The sequence below is a fragment of the Notamacropus eugenii genome, chromosome 2 (assembly GCF_028372415.1).
Source record: "Notamacropus eugenii isolate mMacEug1 chromosome 2, mMacEug1.pri_v2, whole genome shotgun sequence".
Classification (NCBI taxonomy): Eukaryota; Metazoa; Chordata; class Mammalia; order Diprotodontia; family Macropodidae; genus Notamacropus; species Notamacropus eugenii.
This window is the reverse complement of record NC_092873.1, coordinates 413849712-413866657: the sequence shown is the minus strand read 5'-3', so window position 1 is coordinate 413866657 and position 16946 is coordinate 413849712. Positions and strand designations below refer to the sequence as shown.

General features: G+C 38.7%; 1 protein-coding gene across 4 annotated transcripts in view; it reads left to right on the top strand.

The window, feature by feature from the left end:
* Positions 1 to 550: 550 nt before the first annotated feature.
* Positions 551 to 16946, top strand: part of DISP1 (dispatched RND transporter family member 1) — a 265708-nt gene continuing 249312 nt past the window's right edge. The window contains exons 1-3 of one of the 4 annotated variants that reach the window (XM_072647748.1): positions 551 to 817; positions 1419 to 1705; positions 5169 to 5530. The gene's annotated coding sequence lies outside the window, so the exon portion shown is untranslated. Of the gene's footprint in view, positions 818 to 1208; positions 1318 to 1418; positions 1706 to 5168; positions 5531 to 16946 lie in introns of those variants that run through there. The other 3 variants (XM_072647749.1, XM_072647746.1, XM_072647747.1) reach the window with 3 other exon arrangements.

Here is a 16946-nt window from a genome sequence, read left to right as displayed (position 1 = left end):
GCAGAATTGAAACAGCACAAAGTAAATGTAAGATGAGCAAATCTGGAGTATCTACCCCCAAAATTCATATGGACTATCTGTGCCCAACCTGTGGTAGAGCATTCCGAGTTTGTATTGGTCTGATCAGCCACAGTCGGACACATTAAAACTTGACTTTATCATGGTGATGTCATTTTGGTTCTCTTGGAGAATGAAGGACAACAACCAACCAACCAACCAACCTGTGTGTACTTGAAGGCACTGAGCCTCTGTTTCCTCATTAGGAAAATAGAGAGGTTGCACTTAGATAGCTTTTGAGATCCTTTCCACTTTAAAATCTGTGCTTTGAAGATACTAATACGACCTAGATCTTTTAAAATGAAATTGGAATGTCATAAATATAAAATTCTATAGTCTGGTTCAAAATATTCATTTTTGTAACCTCGGTAACAAAGTCCATTGGTAAGAAATTCTTTCCTCCTTGGTAGAGATGAAAACCCTATTCTGCACAAAGGGTGGGGCATAGTTGATAAGAGTTTCCCTCTCTTCCATCTTCTTTGAGCCTTGTTCATGTTGTCTTCAAGCTATGAGTAGCTTTGGGCTTCCAGCTTCAAGAGGGGAGGTAGAGAAAGCCACCCCCACCTCAGGCTGCTGAAGAGAAATGCTCTTAGAAGATAAAAGAACCGGCAGTCTCCATCATTATCTGAGAAGATAAAAGAACTGGCAGTCATCATCATCAACAGGCAGCCTCCCTATCCGCAACCTGCTACATTAGAGACTGTGGTGGAGATCTCAGATTGTCTCTTTTGGTTGAGCTGAGTTATCTCCCTCTTAAGAGGTAAGCTCCTTCACTCTATATTGTTTGGTATATAAGTATGTAAGTATGTATGTATGTACACATACCTTGTCTGATTTCCATTTTGCTACCCATTTGGGTAAACGGATTTTCTTGGCTGTCTTTGTGTGCTCATTGTGGAACTGGTGTGGGTATAGAGCTTGGGGTCCTTCTCTCTCCTCCCCCCACCCCCCAGTAATGAACAGCAATCCGAAGTTAGCTTGAGTCTCATCACATCCCTTAGACTTTAAGGGAACAGATAGATATAACTTTACCCTACCAGTACTTTCTCTCTCTGAGGAGAGCAGGGGCGTCCCGCCCCTACTTTCTCTTTCTCCTCCAAGCAAGGATTAAAGTCTCCTTTGGAGAATGGTGGAGGGAAAGGAAGCTAGAGATATTTATGCTGCCTCCGTTTGATGAACCCAAGACTTCCTATGTTATATGCAGGGGACAGTCAGAGAGAGAGAGAGAGAGACTTTGTGTGACTTCCATGAACTTAACCGGTAAGAAGGAAAGAACCCTTGCTCTCCTTCTTTTACCTGTCTGAGAGACATGAGCCCGGGGGTGTTTGTTTCCGTTTCGTATTCTTTTCCTTGACTTTCAGGTGCCTGAGGTGATCCCCACCCTTGGACTAGGAGTTTGAGGCGGAGATCTTGGAGCCAGGATTGCAAGAGTGGGGCATGTAGCCCATCAGGCCAGCTTGGAAGCCCTGACAAGTCAGAATGACGGGGACTTGAGCCTCAGTGGGGCTCTGCATGTTGAATTGGGACTGGACTCTACAGAAACTGAGATAAACTGCGCACCTAACCCTCTTTCCTTCCCCAGGGACCGAGGGTTGTGCTTCCCTCGTGTTGTCGGAGGGAGTGAATTTGTGTTTGTGATACATTTGAAGTAAGTATTCTTCTGCAAAAAGCTTCCTGTGTTTGTTTAAAAAAGTACAAAACAGGAGAATAGCTGGATAACAATTCATCTGAAGAGGCTGGGTAGGAGTGGTGACGGTTTGAAGCATAGAAGTATAAATCAGCAATGGGACACAGTAGCAAAAAAAAGAAAATTAATGTCATCTTTGGCTGCATTCTGAGGCACAGTGACTAATGTGAAGGAAGTATTATTCCCACTGTGCTCTGCCTTTGTCTGGCTAGATTTGAAATACTGTGTTCAGTTCATAGTAATAATAGCTGACATTTATGACCTTGGGTGTTCCCTCAAGGCTCTATTTCTTGGGTTTAACTACTTTTTTTTTTTTTTTTGCATATAATTCCCAAATTTTCAAATCCAGCCCCAATCTCATGCCTGAACTCCAGTCAGAAATCAATAAATACCAATGGACATCTTCACCTGTATATCTATAGGTATCTCAGACTTTAAATGCCCAAACAACTTACAGTCTTCTTTCTTAGACCTATTCCTCTTCTAAACTTCTCTATTTCTGCTGAGTCATCATCATCACATTTGCAGCCTCAGATTTATCTTCTACTTTTCACTCTCACTTACCCTGACACCCAGATCCCATCAGTGGCCAAGTCTCATCAATTATACTTCCTCGATGTCTCTTACATCCATCCCTTTCTCACTTTCTATTCTGTTCCCCACTCCCACACTCAGCTCTCAACCCCTATTCCCAGCCCCATTGAAGGAAGGGAATACATTTTATTTTGTTTTTTTATTGCTAGCGTCTAGCACGATGCTTTACACATAGTAGTCACTTTTAACATGCTTATTGAATGAATATATTTTCTTATTGGATTCTTACAATAACACTTTGAGGGTAGGTGGAATGGTTATTCCATTTCTAAAACATTTTTAGAAATGCTCATTTAAAACAGCTTTTGAGAGCTAGTTTTTTCAAAATAAGGAAAATAGTTTCATTCACCTTTGGGCGTGGGATAGGGTGCAAAAATGGTTTTGCCATGTGGTACTCATCCACATATTCATCAGGTAATCATAAGTGACTTTTGGCTGATGTCTAAAATTTGAATCTATCTTCAAATAGTGAAAAATAGGATTTACCACCAACTAAGATATTCAAATGAATGTGTTGCAAGGCCCTGAAGGCACTCCCTTTTTGAGCTATGACAGTATCATGGAATAGGTGCATAGCTTACTGAGATGACTACTTTCAAAGATACACTATTTGCTTTTTCATCTCTTGCCTCAGTGACTTTGCACAGGCTGTCACAATGTTCTTCCCCTTGCCTCTTGGAATTCTTAGCTTCCTGATTCCCAGTCCAATGCTCAATCCACTGTGCCATCTACCTTCCCTTCAAGTAAAATTAATAAGTGATAATAATTATAATGAATGACAACACTAAAATGAATAATATGGTGATGGGAATTAAAGATTAAAGGGAAAGAAAGGAAGAAGACAGGATGGGAATTCCCTGGAGGGATGGGGAATAGATAAGGGAAGGAAGTGAAGCCCTGGGAGAGGAGGCCTGGAAAGGCTGACAGGCAAAGAAGAGAGAGCTAAGTCTGATGTACAGCTCCCGGCATTTTGACTCACTGTCTCCCATGCCTAGAACTCCCTACAAATCTCTGCCTCCTAACATCTCTGCTTCCTTAGTCTCGGCTAAAATCCCACCTTCTGCAAGAATCCTTAATGTTGGTGCCTTCCCTATGAGATTATCCCCAATTTATTCTGTACATATTTTGTTTGTACATAGCTTGTATGTAGTCTCGCTCATTAGATCATTAGCTCCTTGAAAGCAGGTAATGTCTCTTACCTTTTTTTTGTATCCCCAGCACTTAGCACATGCCTGGCACATAGTAGGTGCCAGGTGATTGACCAAAAGTGCATGCAACAGTCCACATTTGTGGCACCCCCATCTCTCTATTTAAAAAATGTTCAGAAATCTACTTTTTCCTCTCCGTTTACCCATGCTTTCTAATACACCAAAGTTCCTTTCTAAGCTTCAGGCACCACATTTGGGGAAGGCTGCTGATAATCTAGAAAATGTCTGAGGAGAGCAACAAGGATGGTAAAGGGCCTCCAGTCCATGTAAGGATGTTTGAAGGAACTGAAGCTGATGGAGAAAACAGAACTGGGGAGGGAGGTGGGAAGGTATGACCTACTAGACTTATTATTGTGCTTGGTTTCAGTGGTCAGGGTTGGGAGCACTTGGTGAAAGACTCTTGGTCTTGATATGTGGAAATAATTAATAATAACAAATAATTACTGTGATATGAGTACTATCTATATCATTTACTATACCTATATTTGATATAATTGATATATTAAGTATAATGCATATTATGTAAGTTATATTATATACCTCTATTTGAGATAATCTAGATCTAATATATACTTTACATAACAACATAACACAACATATAATATATAACAATATTTTACAGCATAAAATGATCATAGCATTTTATATTATAGTGTATCATTAACATAAATATATTAGTATGGCATATAATAGATTATATAAATGTAGGTATATATTTTATGATATACAGTAATTTATTATAATGAGGCATATTTAATAGAATACATAGATTATACAGAATATAGATAGATAAATGACATGGATCGTACATATATCCAAGTGCTAATAACTATTATTACTTCTACATATCAAGCCCGAGTCTTCCACCCATTGCACCCAACCCTGACCTCTGGGGTGCAGCAAGCCAAGTCTAGTACTTCTCTGAAGTAACAGCCCTTCAAATAACTTGGAAATGGTTATTATTCCTGCACACCTCCGCCCCCAGTTTTCTTTTCCCCATCAGCCTCAGTTCTGTCAATATAATATCATATATTATGTATAGATCGTATAAAATATAGATAAATTCTGTATAAATATAATAGATATCCTTCTGGAGAGGGAGGATAACTGCGTCCAAGTATTTGAAGGGGGGTTGCTTCCAAGCAGTACTAGACGCCTTTCTTTGCCCCAGAGGTCAGGTTTGGGAGCAAAGGTGGAAGATTTGGGCTTGACGTCAACAAAAAGTCATAATAATAAGAAACAATTACTTTGCTCTAAGTAATATCTGTAGTAATTGGTTGTCCACACTTGATATAAAGGCAGACATACGACGCACGCTGATCTATTACCCACAGTTGACATGTTATCTACATCGGATACAAATAGTAACAGTAACAGAAAGGGCCGGAGCTGCCCCGGCTCCTCCCCCTCGGCAGGTCTTCGGGCTGGCCAGCCCTGCTCGTGGACCTGGCTGAGGAGTTTTGGAAGGTCCAAGATCTGGCAGCACTCGAAGTACTCGGAGATCTCCCCAATCTCCGGAGTCTAAGATGGGGCGGGGGAGAGGGGGAGGGAAGAAAGAGACTCATTGTTTGCTACTTTCAGTCGGAGCCCTAACTCCGCCCCCGCTCCCGGTCTTTCTCCAGTTCGCGCCACACCCTAGCCACGCCCCCGCCCTCCCCCGCGGGAGAGCGCCTCTCCGGGCTCCCTAAGGATTCCGAGAGCCTGTTAGTGTCGAGGTGACGTAACGTGACGTCTGGGAATCGGACCGAGGACTGGCGAGACGGGGAAGGCGGGACTTCCTGCCCCACGCGGCAACCCTTTCCGTCCGGAGCCGGAAGAACAGGTCCCCGCTGGTGTTTGGGGCCCCCGGGCGGCTTGGAAGAGAAGGTGAGCTTTTGGAAACCTGGTTCCCTCCCTGGAGGAGCCCGAGCGTCTGGTCTCCTTAGAGAATGGCGCTCGGCCAGACCGCTGTCCCGGTGTCACGGGAGGGCCCGGGGGATCGGAGGTGAGGGACAGGGGACATCCCGGGCTTGGAAGGGGAGGGACCGGGGATCCCGGAGAGGGAGAGAAGGGAGGCTTGGACTGGGACTAGGGAATCCCCGGGAGCGGAGCGGAGCCCTGCGGGAGGAGGCCGGCAGAGAGCGAGAGCGGAGGAGGGAGCGCTCTGAGCGATGGGCACCTTGGAGGGCACCAGACCAGCCGGGCGTGCCCAGGAGGGAGCCCCGGAGGGCGTGGGGGGGGCAGCTGGGGATGTCATCCCGCCAGAGATGGACATTTTGCGTGGAGAATCTCTCAAGGCGGGTGGACCACTGGCCGGAGGAAGCTTCTGGCGAAGAATAGGGCAGCCCCGGTTGACCTGTAGGAGATGGGTGGAGGTGGAGCAGCTCTCCTTTGGGAATTCCCGAAGGGAAAGACTGGGGTCTCCGCTGCCAGAGGTGACAGACGCCCAGGGTTAGGGAAGCGTGTTCACCTGGGTACTGGATGTTGACCTGTCACTGCTTCATTTACAATTAATACTGTTTTTTGATATAGGTATTTTTCTGTGTGGATTTCAGGGAAAGATTTTCCAAACCCACTGAAGACTTTTGAACTCTTCTTCACCCAGGTCTAATTTCGTAGAGCTACTTGTCTTGCTTTCCGCTTTCCAATTCATTATATTGTAAAATTTCCCTTCCAACGATCAACCAGAACCGTTCTTCTTGGTTCCTTCTCACGGAGTTTGTTGTATTTTTGTTACTTTATTGCTTAATGAAAGTGTCCTCGCCACCTTTTTGTTTTCTATTGAAGAAAAATTCAGAGGCCTCCCTTTGTAGGATTTATAGTCATAGTACATTGTTTATGTTTCTTTTACACTCTGTTTCTATATTCTGACATGTCTGTTTTGATACACCAGATCATTTCCTAAATGTTGGCCTCCTGGATAGTTCCTTTAGTTAAATTCTTCAGATTAGGAGAATTACTTCTTTTCTTCCACTATTTCTTCCCCAAAAATGGTAGTTTTGAGTAGATTAGGAGACATGTTTCTTGTCACCTATTCCTCCCTCCCCAATTATGGCAGATTTGAATTAGGATGCTGTTAATAACTGGCATTTCTTAAGGAAAGACCCTTTTCCCAACTTTACTGAATCCAATATAGAGTAACAATTCTAATTGTATTGATCAGAAGATATGAGATGGTTTTAAAATATGGCATCGAAACCATTTTTCTGTCCTTTTATACCTACATTTCAGCATTTTATTTTAATTTTTCTGTCTTGTAACATGCCTACTTTTTGGTAATTTGTTACTAATCTTAATTATCTTCTGGATTATATATGTATTGTCTATTTATCTGTCCACTTATTTATAAAGAGAGGTAGAAATAGGATGACCTGAATTCAAATACTGTTTCTGACACAGGCAGTGTGAGCTTGGACCAGTCACTGAAACTCTCAATGCCTCAGGCATTGTCTGAAGGTATGATGTTGTATGACAGGTACCGAGCTGTACTAGTAGAAGGAGTTTCCTCATGGGGAATTCTCTACAGCAATGAAATCACAAGTCTGGACTGTATACATACACATACATACACACATACATATGTGAATATTATATATTATATAAATGTATACTCAATGTAATTGTGCAATCAGACTCTTTCTGGCTATTAAGTAGCTGCAATGTTGTTTGCCCAGAAATTTGCCAGTTTTAGCTAGGAAGAGCCAGAATTTCTATTACTAGTGCAAGTTGGTATTTGATGATTGGCAATTTTGCTTGTTTCAAGTGTTTGGCTTTTCAAGTATTTGCTTCTTTTACTTTGTAGGTAACTTTTAGTTTGGTTCAGTAGCCTGACTCTTAACCTTTCCATGTTAAGTAGGGAACTGCTATTTGTAGTTGACAGTGAAGTGCCTTGCCACCTTTGTTATTACCTCAAAAAGCACTTCTAGGGTGGCCCTGAAGATTTATGTTTGAGCGAGATTTAAGAGTGTTCCTGATACTGGCTTAGACATAAAACATAACATTGGCACAAACCACTGCTATAGAATATAGACTTAGTACATTGAATGCTTCCCCTTCCTTCCTTCCTCCCTTTCTCCCTTCCTCCCTTCTTCTTTCCTTCTTTCCTTCCTTCCCTCCTTCCTTCTTTTCTTCCTTCCTTCTTAAGGGGATGGAGGAATAGATGAAAAAACCCAGCAGTTCGCTAAAGTGTTTACATTAACTGCCATATTCATTCTTAGATATAGCTTTTAATTTTAATTGTTCCCTTTTCAAGTAGATAGGCCTTAATTTGATCTGTTCATCTGATAAGGCTTGGTTTTATTTTTCCATACAGTTTAGATTAAAAATTTACCCAGCCCATTTTCCCTTCGTTTCTGGGAGAAAAGCAGTTGAGAAAGCATTCGAATCTTCAAACTTTAGTTCATGCTTGGAAGGAAGTTCTCGGAGCAGAAACACAAGAACATCTGTCTTCTGGTGTAACAGTTTCTAGTAATGTATTTTGCCCTGCATTCTGAATGATTAAGATTCTTTATCCTCTGTTATAATCACAGAATAAATTTAAAGCTTTCTTACTTGTCTCTGGGTATATTGATTTCTGGTTTTATGTATACTGTCTCTGAACATTAATTTTATTATAAATAGCCACTTAATTATTTGTACACATTGGATAGAAAGGAACTTTCTATGAGCCAGCACACAGTCCTCTTGCTTTGGATATCAAATCAGAAAAGGTTGCTAGAGAGAGGCTGGGCCTAGTTTTCTCACCAACTAGCTGCTTTACAACTTGGGAGAAAATGACTTTATTTCCCTTAGTCCCAGCCTAGATTGCTTACTGTAACAGATGAGTGATAGAAAACCTTGCTACTGGGAGGGTGGTGTTCTGGTTATTAGGCAACCCTTTGATCCATTTGGTTTGAGTTGGGCTTGTGCTTAGCATAGAAACTGTGAGGACCTGAGTTATGACACCAGCTCATCTGGAGAATCCAGAAGCCATTATCTCCTGGCAGTTGAAATTCTTTCTGCCTTGCTGTGTTGGCTTCATAACTCTGTAACCCCTGGCCATTTTCCCTTCCTTGGACTAGATTGGTGGACCTTAATCAGCTGTTGATTTTATTGAGAATTCCTGTGGTCTAGTGTTGTATTTGAAGTCAGTAGAGGACTAGATTCAAATCCTGCCTCTGGCTCGTAAGAGTTTTATAACTATGGGCCTCAGTTTCTTCATCTGGAAAACTGAGGTTTATAATACCAACTCACAGTGTTGTGAGGATGAGTGAATATATATCAGCTTATAGTTTTCAAGCCTTAGAGGTCATCTAGTGATGACCAATGACAAATGAAACAGGTACGCAGACAAGCAGTGGCGCTTGTCCAGGGTTCCCTGTAAGACTATATGAGTGTTGACTTCTATTGGTTTAAGTAACAAAACATTAAAGTGGCCAGACTATATAAAGTGATTAGTAATATTGAGATTAAAACAAATTCTTTATTGAGTAATGTGCTTATAACTCTTGCCTAAGTGGACTTGGTATTGAAATGGCATCCATGTAGCGAATAGATTATATGTGCAGATAGTATAGGTAGTAATCGATCAAGTTTAGTGTTTATTTAAAATTTTTAAGCGTTCATTTGTCATATTTAATAGATTTAATACTGAGAATTAAAGAGAGGAGAATTTTTGATTGAAGTTTTGGAGGGAGTAAGTATTCATTAGCTAGTTTTGGGGGGAGACCTCCAGCATATGGTTAAACTTAAGGAAGAGTGAATGCTGGAGGTCTACGACATTTAAGAAGGTAAAGGATTGAGAATGATGTCAGAAGTTTTAGGACCAAATTGTGATTTTAGAATAGCACAGTAAAAACAGGATTGAGAACAAAGTTTTGTTTCATGTGTCAAAATACAACGATTGAAGGAAAGTAATTGCCTCTGAAAGGACATGAGGACAAGGCCTGACAAGAGAGGCTTGATGGGATAACTGAGTCAGTGGAGGAGTCAGTCTTTGAGAAAGAATGACATGAACACAACAGTAAAATAGGAAGGTTATCTGGCATAAGTAATTTGATGAGGAAATAGAGGAAGAGGCTAGTGAGAACATTTTTCACTTGTGAAATGACAAAGAGAGGGGTCAAAATATCACCTTCATCAAAGTCTTGCTGTCATGCCTCCTCCTGGCATGGAATTGACCCAGGGTTCTTGAAGACTATGCCATTGGAGTGCAAGCCCTGATAGGTTCCACCAAGTTTGGGAAGGTTCTGAGTATGAAATCTATTGTTTGAGGAACAGTCTGGTTTAGCTAAGACATCCATGGTCAAGTTGGCTACAGAATAATGACTCTTGTGACCACAGCAACTTTGAAAGGTCCTCTGCTAAGTTAGGGAAGAGTTGTGATCTTTATTTGGAGATGGAGTGCCCACATTGATTAAAGTTTGGACCTTTGAAATATTGAAGTCAACATCAAAAGATGACTCCTAGTATTTTGAGCCTCAGCAATTGTATTCTTCAGCACCCATGTGGTGTTAACATAAGGCTAGTTAGTGAGGGATGTGTTAGACCCTATCCCAAAGCTGCAGATGAAGGAATGCACACAGTGTGTTTAGGGCATAGTACATAGATGAACAACGGATTCTTATAGAGGAATAGTAGAAGATAAAGGTGGGTTGAATTATAAAATGGGTTGAGTGACAGGCTAACAAATTCAATTTTATCCTATAGGCCTGCATTTCTCAAATTAACTTGGCCACAGAACAGTTTTGGGCTTGATTTAAATTGATGAAACCTATAAATATGGTCTTGTGGAACCTGGAAACATTCAATTACCCTAAGGATGAAAAGAGACTGGGAAACATTTTGAACAAAATATAAGAAATAGTGTATGTACAGAAAAGTTGGCCTATGTAAATAATTTTGAAACAAATTATATCATTCTGAATATTGGCTACAGTTCTAAACTGAGGGGAAAAACCCTACAGGCTTGTTGTGGTAGCTTGGAGTAGTGGATAAAATGCTAGATTTAGAGTTGGGAGAACTTTGTTGAAATCCGATTTTTAATATACTAGACGAATGACTCAGGGCCATTTGATACATTAACTGTGTTCCTCCAACAACATCCTAGGATTCAATAATCTACTAAGTTATGAAGTTCCGGAGGATGAAGGAAATTCCTATACCCAGAATCCCCCCATATTACAGACCTTACAGTTCCCACCTGTCTGTATGGGCATATAGTACTGAAAAGGTACCATATAAAATTTCCATGCAAAATATATTTGTTGTGAGAGGGTTTTTTTCCCCAATTCAAATAAAGATATTTTACTCCTTTTAAAATAATTTCTCTTTTTCTTTGTTATTTTCATTGTCATTCAATTTTTAGTAAGAATACAATTCCAGACTGTTCAGGTGTTCATGTGAACTAGATACTGGGGGAAAGGATGGCCTATAGTCATCATATAGCCATATGATGTATGCTTTCATATTTTGCATTTTAGGGGGGAAATAACACTAACATCAGTTTTCTCAGGGAACCCTCACTGTCATCACATATAACACTAGGTTTCTGAAAAACTTAGTTAAGAAAAGCCTACTAGAGATATTGGGAAGCCATTGAAGTCTTGAGCTGGCAAGTAATATGATCAAAGCAGTTTTATGAAGATATTTTTATTGATTTCCTTGGTCAGACTAGATTTAAGAATTGGGAAGCAGGGAAATCAGGAAATAGTTGTAGTGATCTAGGTAACAGTGGTCTGTTCTTAGATGAGGGCAGTAACTTGGAGTAGAAAGGAAAGGACAGATCTGAGGAGAGACTTTTTTTTGCATGTTGAGAGTAAGAGAAGTCAAAGTGTAATTTAAAGTTTTTAAGCCTAAATAATAGGAAGGAAGTAGAAAAGTTTGAAGAGGAACCCATGTTCAGTGGGATAGATAATAAAAAAGACACTTAAGGCAAGAGTTATTAACGTGAGTGAAGACGTACATGTATTTTAGGAAGTTCATGAACTTGGGTGGGAAATAAAATTATATCTTTATTTTCATTAACCTCTAACTAAAACTTAGCTTTTCCTTTAGTTACTAACAGCATTCTGAGAAGGGCTGCATGGGCTTCACTAGACTGCTAAAGGGGTCCATGACACAAAAGTACTTTGAGGTGTTTGTGGTCAGAAATAAGAAAAGGAAGAGAAAACTGAAAAATTAAACTCAAAACTGAAAATCATTGCTATAGACCAAGGTTTATATCAACTGTATGGTAGCAAATAGGTTAAAATAAAAGAATTATGACATCATTGTAGGATAGGTAAAATATTTTAAAGTGTATAATTGTGCTTTATACCTAAAGAGCAGTACACAGTGAGATCATCAATATTCAATGCAGGTTATTTGAAACATAACATAGATAGAATTAGAGTATTTGGCTTTAAGAATTTTTGGAGCTTGATATAGTAATATCCTTTCCTAAAGTATAGGTATGACCATGTCTCCCCAACACAGTTCCAGTAATCTCCTCTTGCCTGTAGGACAATGATTTTCAGAGCCCACTGGTCAGCTACAAAACTTCCAAGTATGAACAGAATCAGATTAAAATATAATTGGAAAATGTTTAACAAAATAAAAATCAGTACAAAATAGATAATGTTAATTTGTGGTTTTCTAAGTCAATATATGGCCTCAGGGATTTGTTTCTACTTGAATTTAACACCACTGCTGTAGGACATCAGTTTGACTTGAGGGCAAAACTATTTTTATAAAAATATTAAAATGTTTTTGTTTTCAGCATGGTAAATATAGATAGTTATAAAACACATAAAAGCTTTTTGGAGTTGGAACACCTCAATTTTTAAAAACATTAAGGGGTCCTAAGGCCACAGTTTGAAAACTTTTGCTTTAGGATAAAATACAAATTTTTCAGACATTTAAAGCCCTTCACAATATGCTTTCAGCCTACTTTTCTAGGCTTAGTGAACATTAATTGGCTAAATTAGCTTTCTCCCTTCACACAGCTTATTTCTCTCCCTGCTTCCATGACCTTTTTTTGATTCTGCCTCATAGATTCCAGCCTTTTTCAAAGTACTACTCAGTTATCACCTCCTGCAAAAAAGTCTATCCTCTAACCCAAATGCTGGTGCTCTCATCAAAGAAATTACTTCGATATTCATTTTTCAGCAAATGTATTATTTCATCTCAATATATTTTATATTTGCTTTTCTGGGACATGTTGTTTCCTCTGAAGTAAGCTCCTTGAAGGAAAGTCCTAATTCCTTGTTGTTTTGTATCTTCAGTGTCTGGCACAGAATAGACACTTCAAAAATGCTTAATTTTTTTTTTTAATGTACCAACTTCTACTGTCCTACCTCCCTCAAGCCTCACTGAGAGGAAAAAGGAAATACATTTACAACAAGTTCACATAGCCAAGAAAAACATTGACTATATCTGGAAAAATTTTTCTTACTCTTCTATCTAGTTCATCACCTGTCAGGAGGTTGGCAACATTCTAAATCATTGATCCTCTGGAATTCTGATTGATCAATGTGTTGATCAGAGTTCTTAAGTCTTTCAGAATTGTTCATCTTTACAATGTTATTATCATATAAATTGTTTTGCTGATTCTGTTCACTTTCCCCTGCACCTGTTCAAAGTGAGGTTCAAGTGATAACATGTTCTCCGTATTGCTTCTTTGTATGTTCTACATGTACCTCCCTGATTATGTAGGATAAGTCTCTTCCCTTGCCCCATTTCTCCTCTTTTATTCTCTAGTGTATTTTCCCTCTCCCTTTCTTTTTCCCCTGGTCTTTTTAAAGTTATCAAAACATAACAAAAATCACTCTCAGGCTCTTATTTGAAAGGTTCCTTGTGTTAACCTCCCCCTCCCCCATTAGAATGCAAAAATTCTATCCTTATAAAATCTTATCAGATTTCTTACTTATATTTACTTTTTAATATTTCACTTTATTGCTTGTTTGTATTTCAAAGTTTCTACTAAGCTGTGATCTTTTCATCAGGAATATTTGGAAGTCCTCTGTTTCATTAATGGTCTACTTCTTCCCCTTTGACATTATACATATTTTGCTGACTAAGTTATTTTAGGTTGTATGCCTATATTCTTTGTTTTCTATAATATCATTCCAAGCTCTCTGTTTCTAAATGGTTGTGGCTGTTAAATCATGTGTGATCTTGAATGTGATTCCTGGTGTTTTAGTTCTTTCTGCCTGCTTGCAGTATTTTCCCTTTTACCTGAAAGCTCTGGATTTTGGCTTTGACATTCCTAGTTTTTATTTTGAGGTTTCTTTCAAGAGGTCACCAGTGGAATCTTTCTATTTCACTTTGCCCTCTTGTTCTAAGAGAGTTGGACTATTTTCTTTAATGATTTTCATGAAAATATGCTATCCGGGCTTTTTTTGGTCATGACTTTCAGGAAATAGTCCAATGATTTTTAAATTATTTCTCCTTGATCTGTTTTCTAGGTGAGTTTTAAAATTTGAACTACCTTACATTTTCTTCTGGGTTTTCAATCTTTCAACTTTGTTTTAATATTTATTTTCTTATTGATTCATTAACTTAGGTCCATTCTGATTTTCAGGAAGTTTGTTGTTTGGGTAAAGTTTATGCCTGTTGTGCCAGTTTGTGATTTTTCTTTCCAACTCTCTTTTTCATTGCTATCTTCTGTTTCTCTCATTTCATTTATAATACCATTTAAAAACTCATTTTAAAAATATTTTATTTTTTTCCAGTTACATGTTAAAACAATTTTTAGCATCCATTTTAAAAAATTGAGTTTCAAATTATCTCTCTGCCATCCTTGCCTCCTTTATTCCTGAGACCGTTAGCAATTTTATATAGGTTATACATGTTCAATCATGCAAAACATATTACCATATTAATAATGTTGTGAAAGAAGACACAGACCTAAAGAAAAAATGAAAAAAAATACAGAAAGTGAAAAATAAAATGCTTTGATCTGCATTTTCATACTCCATCAGTTCTTTCTTTGGAGGTGGATAGTTTTTTTTTTATCATGAGTCCTTTGGAATATCTTGGACCAGTGTATTGTTGAGAATAGTTAAGTGATTCACAGTTGATCATCATATAGTATTGCTATTACTGTGAATGATGTAACACTCATTTTTTAAACTCTGACATCATTTCTTCTAGGATTGATCTTGTGAGTAGATTATGTTTTTCTTTGAGGGTTTGCTTCTAAGCGTTTTGTAGTTACTCCCTTTTGGGTTTGTGACTTTGGTATCCTCAGCCTCATAATAGCTTCTTTTCAGTTTATGTTTTGTTATTCTTTCAGTAACTTGGAATTGGCTCTTCTAGCCTAGCTGGATCTCTTTTGGTGCTGTTGGTGGTGCTAATCCCTCTGCCTTCCTGTCCTCTCCCACTTCTGCTTTCCTGGGGAGACTGGTTCTGAAGACAACCCTGAGTTCTCTCTAGGCAACCCTGCTTTTGGTTATAGAGTCCTGTACTTCCTGTCCTGGATTGCTAGCCTAGCCTAGGGGCTGAGATCAGCTGTTGAGTTCCCCTGGATGCCATAGCTTGGAATTCTCAGTGTTGAGTCTCTCTATGCTTTTAGCTCCAGCTGTTGGCCTGATATAGCTGCTGACCCACCCATAATGTCTGGGCTTGTCTAACCCAGAGTTCTAGGAACTCCTTTGGGTGACTCTTTGCTGTTGGCCTGAGCCAAGGACTGAGTCCTTGATCAGCTTTAGACATTCTGTGCTGCTGGTATAACTTGGAACTCTGGGCTCTGAATCTGTGGTCTTTGTTCCACAATTCCTGCCCACATTACTTGCCTGTAGGTTAGATTTGTGGTCTTGGGCTGGAAAGATCACTGACTAGTTTTTCCTTCAATTTTTTGATTACTACTCCACTGTGAGTCTCTCCCTTAAATATTTGTTAACTGAATGAGAAGATTCATTCTGTTGTTTGCTTGTAGTGATGCAGACAATAAGATAAGCAAAGAACTAATGCTTGGGTAATTTTCTTAATCTAGACTTCTTGAAGAATCTCTGTATTTAACTATATCTTGAGTTCCTGCTGTCTTCAGGGCACAGTTGAAAATACAGAGAAGAAAATGATGCAGTGCCTATGTTCAAGCTGAGGTTTCAAACTGTGTATGTCTTGTCTCCTCAACTAGATGACCCTTGAGGGCCACACAACTATACCTTATTATTTTGTATTATTCACCGTGCTATTCATATAGTAAATAAATACTCAATGAATTTTATTTGTTGAATGAATTCTTTGTGTATATGACAGTTTCTTTAATGTTGTCATAGCAATCCATAACCCTTGACTTAAAGTACCTCAGTTATTTAATCAGTAAATTTCTTTTCATTTTTTAAAGGATTGTCTCCCATAAATGAAAAATCTGAATTTGTGACACCTAAATTATGGGTATTTTTTCATATTATGAAGGAATTATTTCTTTATAAAAATACTTACCTCTAGGTTTCAGTACATCCTTTGTACACTGTGATACACTGTGATACAATTGTAAAGACAATTTAGGAAAATTATTTACACAATAGTTTTGTACATTTGTAAAATGTGAAATTCTGTTGAATCAGTCCTAATCAAATATAGCCAGTTTTTATTCTTATGCTCTAATTTTTTTGAATCTTAAGAGTTGAAAGGAGCTTCCAAAGATTTTTCATTTCAGCCCTATTTATTTGTGTTGCTATCTAAACTATTTGGGGGTAAAAGTTTCATTATCCTCTTACTCTTGTGGTGAAATTTTTCCTTATCTCTCATTCTTTAAGCTCATTTGCTCATATTTAGTTCTCTTGTGATATGGAAAGCAATTTCCCTTGGTAAAGATCCTTCAGTGAATTTCTTTGTAGCTTTTTCTTCTTTAGGCTAGACATCCTCAGTTCCTTTAAATGGTCCTCAAAAGACCCATTTTACATCCCTTTTTTCATCATTCATTCAGCAAAGATTTTTTGAATGCTTGTCGTGTTCCATCTTTCCTGAAGCCCTTTTGATTTCTTCTCATTGTTTTTGAAGTAGTGACCAAAATTGATAAGTAGAGAAGAAGCATTACTTCTGGCTATTACATGCTGGCTTTTTTTTTTTTTTTAAGAGCCTAGATTTGTATTGGCCCTTCTCCCACAAAACTTGCTTTAAAAAAAAGTTTATTGGCCCATATTCATCTGTGGTTAGTTATGATTCCTAGTTCTTTTTATTCTCCATTTAGAATTATAGACTCTTAGCACTAAAGGAGTCTTGCATATGGCACAACTTCTTGCATCAGGGAAAGCTGATAAGACAAAGAAGCCTCACTTAAGCAACTAAAATATGCTTAACTTTCTTCTCCACTCTTACTCTTATAATTAGGAACTTTAAAATACATATTATTTCCCCCTCAAAAACCCCGTATCACTATCTCAGCCAACTACAAGGATGGTAATACCTCAGATCTTATCATTACTCATAACAGTGCCACCTCCATAACAATGAAC